Here is a 6,073-nt window from a genome sequence, read left to right on the forward strand (position 1 = left end):
AGTAGGTAATCGAACGTATTTTTTTTTATATCTATAGTATTAATATTATTTTTGTACTTTCTTATACTTATATTAATTTCTAGTATTATTGGTCGTTTCTTTGCTTCGACTATCTTATTATTTTGATGTTGTTCCGCTTCTTGTTACTGCTTCTTTTTTATTATTGTATCCATTACTGTATTTCGTTTCAACAATACTGTGAATCTGTGATTATGCTTTTACTGAGTCAAAATTTTTTTATCGGAAACAACCTCTCTATCTTTACAAGGCAAGAGTAAGGTCTGCATACACACTACCTTCCTAGACTTCACGTGAGATTATATATTGAATTTGTTATTATAGTTGCTGTAGGGGATTCAAAAAAAAAATACTAGCCTAAAGTATTATTTCCCCACTAGAATTTTTTTTGCCAACTACAGAAAAAAGTAGGTTTTGCCTTATTTACGAAGTATAATATTCCGAGGAAAGGGATTCAATTAAACCCTGTCGGACCATATATGTAGACTCACGCACCCCGTGAATTTTATAAATTTAAATGCTAAATTCGCCTCTGATACACCCTACCGATCGTGCTATTTTATGTCACTATCAGTAACGATAAAACGCATGCACGCACATTATTCCACAAGTAAATACATTATTTTATGAACTCTAACGAATTTCAAATGCGAATAATTGAGAATTAATGATCAAGGGAGCCCCAAAATAAATGACAAAAAAAATAAGTGCTTTTAGTTCAAATGCTAAATCCTAAAGAAAATAACGACTAGTTTTATTGGGGAGAATAGACTAGTGGGATTCTTTGGTTTTGGTCCAAAAATGTTAATTTTTTAAGATTTGGTAATAATGATGAAATGAAACTATATACTAACATTTTCATAAGTCCAAAGTATCTCTTTTATAAATTATGGTGTTGCACATAAGTCAAGATTATTCTGATTACACTTTTTATAATTAATAAGAATAGTTCAACAACAACAACAACCACCCAGTATAATCCCACTTAGTGGGGTCTGGGGAGGGTAGTGTGTACGCAGACCTTACCCCTACCCTATGGTAGAGAGACTGTTTCCAAATAGACCCCCGACATCCTTCCCTCCAAGAGCTTCCCACCTTGCTCTTGGGGAGACTCGAACTCACAACCTCTCGGTTGGAAGTGGGGGTTGCTTACCATCAGAGCAACCCCTCTGATAGTTCGTGCATGTTAATTAGTATGATCTTCAAATTTTACCGATTCGGAATAGAAATTATCATCTTAGTCAATCCAATTAGGATGCCTTGAATATGTCATGTTGGTTTTGCTACGAAGGCCTAGCCAATTTTCGGATTGGTAATCGAAAAATAGTCAGCACTTGCAAAGTTATTGAAAAATAGCTACTGTTTTGCTGAAACACGAAAAGTTCCAGCAAAATTAGTCAATCTAATTAGGATGCCCTGAATCTGTCATGTTGGTTTTGCTACGAAGGCCTAGCCAGTTTTCGGATTGGTAATCGAAAAATAGTCAGCACTTGCAAAGTCATTGAAAAATATCTACTGTTTTGCTGAAACACGAAAAGTTCCAGCAAAATTAGTCAATCTAATTAGGATGCCCTGAATCTGTCATGTTGGTTTTGCTATAAAGGCCTAGCCAGTTTTTGGATTGGTAATCGAAAAATAGCCAGCATGCAAAGTCATTGAAATATAGCCACTATCAGAGGCGGATCCAGGATTTTAAGTTTATGAGTTCCTGTCGCAATTTCAAATTAATATACAATAATAACTGAGTTCACAAATAGATATTTATAGATATTTAATAATTTTTTTAACAAAAATACAGGGTCTAAGCAAAAGCTATTGGGTTCCCTGGAACCCGTATATTACACCTTGGATCCGCCCCTGGCCACTATAATTTGCTGAAACACGGGAAGTTCCAGCATAGTATGCTAGATTATGGAGTTCCTGCGTATAAACTTCCCGCATATTATGTTGGAACTCCAGCACGGAAAATTCTAGTATAAATTGCATAATATGCTGGATTATGGAGCTCCTTCATTTAAACTTCCTGCATCTTATGTTGGAACTCCAGTACATTATGAAATTTCAGCATATTATACTGGAATCTAATATGTAAAAATTCGAACTCCAACATATTATGCTTGAATTTTTCCAAAATTTTAGGATATTTTTGTTCAAATTATATCTTTACATGAAAAAGTGATTAAATTTCTATTATTTTTAAAACTGTGCTCATTTTTTAATTATCAATCGTAAATCTGACTATTTTTTTTCCCCGTATAACTCACATACACCAATCTGACTGTGAGCATCTTTAGTGGTTAATATTGATTGATTTCTTTTTTTTTCCCCTTATATATGTTCAGATAATCACAGAAGGTACAATTCTTCTAAGAATGGGAACGACCCAACAATAGCCATGTATCTAATCTGAATTACAGTGGTGAATATTACAAACAGGACATATATATCAATGATCTCGAGATTAGTCGGAGTTGAAGCGTAAGTAGAATAGAGAGATGATAAATTTGTATGGTACAACAATATACAAATTAAAAAATAAATTTCGTAAAAATTTAATACAAATTTGATACATCTACAACATCATATAAACTAAAAATAAATTTTACACAACTAATTATATAATATACAACTTATTTATAACTTATCTACAACTTTCATACATTATTTCTATCCAATTAAATATAACTAAAATAGCACACAACTTAAATACAATTTGTATACAATATGTCCTTTATATATTTTGTATCTGATTTGTATATATTTTATATGTGGTGTGTGCTTCTTCCTCTCTAAAATTTCAATCAAAATTTACTCTCTTAATACAATTTTGATACATATCAACAATTTTATGTAAAAAGATAGTATCGATAACTTAAATATAAATTTTATACAACAATTCATACATTATACAACTATTTTTAAATTTTCATACAACATTCAAATAAAAAAATATATGTCACTACAACATAATACAATTTACATACAATTATAATACAACTTTACTACAATTTGAAATTTAGCCAAAATCAAGTCTTTCTTCACCAAAACACCCTCAAAATTGAGATATAAACTCCGAACAATATTCTCAATTATTTGCAACAACACTCAATCCAAACAAATAATGATTTTTGAAAATCCAAATTCAATTTCAAAGCTTTTTAATGGTTGTCAATGGTGGAGAGTCAAACACCTTCAAAATTTATAGATTGACAATTTCAATTTGAACACCAATTGCGCAACATGAAAGGAAATTATTACGTTAAAACGATTAAAATCCATTGATAAATTCTATTAAAACTATATACAACAAGAAAGCATAAAAAAAATAGAGAATACCAAATGAAGAAAAATTGGGGAAAAAACAGAGAAGGAGAGAGCGAGAGAGAGAGAGAGGGGGCAAGTATAAAGGAATAAGGAAATGCAATTCCTAATATAAAAGGATACTCAGTTAAAACTTATTTGTATATAATTGGTAAATTGTATATGACCATGTAATTAAATTGAAACTTGAGTTATAGGAAGGGTAATAAAGTTTCAAATAGTGTATAGGAAGGTAAAAATTCCTTAATATTTTACTTAAATATGACTTTACTATTAATGTTATTACTATCTTGCTAAGTTTCATTTTTCCACCTTTGTTTGTACATGACTATTATGTTAATGAACTTTCAAATCAGGTATTGAAGAAAATAATCACTTTTTATAACGACTAGTACGTTAATATGCATAAGATATACCTACTAGTTAATATAAACTGAAGCGGAACCTTGACGTAATTAGTAAAGTTATTGTCATATGACCAGGAAATTAGGGGTTCGGGCCGTGAAAACAGCCTCTTACAGAAATGCATGGTAAAGCTCCGTACAATATACCCTTATAGTCCGGTTCTTCCCCAGACCCCGCACATAATGAAAGCTTAGTGTACCGAGCTGCTCTTTACTAGTTAATATACATAAAATAAAGTAAGTATATAGCAAGAGACAAATAGACAAGACTAGAATAGAATGTAAATAGGATGGGGAACATGATAAGGATAAAATAGGACTCTTCCTATATAATCTCTTAGCTTCCTATCTTTAGTTTTTTAACCTAAAGAATCTTGTGCCCTTTTTCCTTATCACTTTCTATTTTTATTGGAAAATAATACAGTATAGTCGTTGTAAAAATAATAGCCGAAAAATATATAAAATTTATATATTTTTTTATATATATTTACATTCTGTATGTTATATACAAAAATTATATAAGTTTTATACACTTTTTCGGTTAACAGATGTAAATAATTTCTGGCGCGGGTTAAAAATGATAATACCCTATTTTTATTTGGAAGAAATGAATGAGTCTCATAGTGACAGGAAATAGATTTTATACAAATGATCTTTGTAGTCCTGACCTTTTCCCGAAGTCTGTATATAGCGAAAGTTTAGTGTACCGAGCTGCCTGTTTTTACTGATAGATACAATATCGGAAGAAATTCAAAAATAGCCAGATTTACAATCGGTCGTTCAAAAATAGCTCAGTTTCAAAAGTAATCGAAATTTAGCTACTTTTCATGTAAAAATAAATCTGAGCGAAAACATTATTCAAAACTCGGAAAATACGCCAGTATATTATGCTGGAGTTCCAGCAAGTATATCTGTCCAGCATAATATACTGGAGTTTGGAGCACCGGTGCTCCAGTCTCCAGTATATTATACTGGAGTCAGCAAAGTATACCGGTCCAGCATAATATGCTGGAGTTCATACACAGGTGCACCAAACTCCAGTATATTATGCTGGACTGGTCTCTGTTGCAGCAAAATAGTGGTTATTTTTCATTGACTTGGTAAACGTTGGTTATATTTGAATGGCCAATACGAAAACTGGCTATACCGTGCTATCTTTACCACAATATCTCGTTTTGTGTTTAAGAGATATTGTATGTTACTGTCTTACCTTTTCGTCTATTTGAAAAAGAATAACCATATTTTTATATTTAAAAATCTTTTACTTTTTATTTTACTCAAGTGATATACTTTATTTATATCAATAGAAATATCATAACGTATTTTATACCGTACGCAAATCCTACATTAAAGATATACTTCTGCAAGGCCAAATTAAGTTTGTGATTTTATTTTATTTAGATTTCGTGCTACACATCCGTATAACTAGAAAAATAACAATGATTTCGTCGGAAAATTTATTTAAATATTATTTTTATTATTTAAATTTTTGACTTATTATTTAAATTCGCGATCGAACCAGTCGGAAATTTAACGACCAATTCAGTCACAAATCCCTTAAATTCAAACGCATCCTTGATTTTTCATTTTGCAACCAAATCTGTCGTAAACTTCCGACCGTTAATACGTCAGAAAAGTTCGATCGATTGATTTTCGACCGTTTTGATGGTCGAAAATTAACCCTTTTCTATTAGTGCGAACTCAAAATTAATGAAAGAGATCCACAACTTAAACAAGGTATGAGCGATCTTTCCTATACTTTTCTATTTCGAATTCTTTGAAAGGCGAAAAGAGTAAAAACATTTGTTTATATAGAATGAAACATAAAAATCGTTCTTGTTTATGATCAACTTAGAAGTCTCATTAATGTGGTCGTAATCTTGTTTAATAACCATATTATTTTTGACATATTCTATTTATTTATTTATTTTAAAAAATTAAAAGTAGCTCGTATGATGTGTCTCTTCCCTATTGGTTGTCTCTCGACCCCCAACAGCCAATCAAAAGCTGCATAGTTTTTATATAATTATTTTTTATTATACTATGCCTAACAATTGGTCTTTCTTTTCAACTTGGTTGTCTCCTTTTCATGAGCATCTGCAATTATATATATCTCCATTATTCATTATAAAATAATATTTGAAAGTTTTGCTCTTAACTTTCTAGCCGTTTGAATCATGATAAAAACAAATGTTTTATATTTTTTTAATGTCTTTCCTTATTTTATTAGCAAATAAAATAATGAGTTAAGGATCTCGTCTAAATTGGAATGTCTCTTAAGATTGTGCATGTGGGGTTCTTTTCAAAAGATATATTAGACAGAATCAAAC

The sequence above is a fragment of the Nicotiana sylvestris genome, chromosome 4 (assembly GCF_000393655.2).
Source record: "Nicotiana sylvestris chromosome 4, ASM39365v2, whole genome shotgun sequence".
In the NCBI taxonomy this organism is placed as follows: domain Eukaryota; kingdom Viridiplantae; phylum Streptophyta; class Magnoliopsida; order Solanales; family Solanaceae; genus Nicotiana; species Nicotiana sylvestris.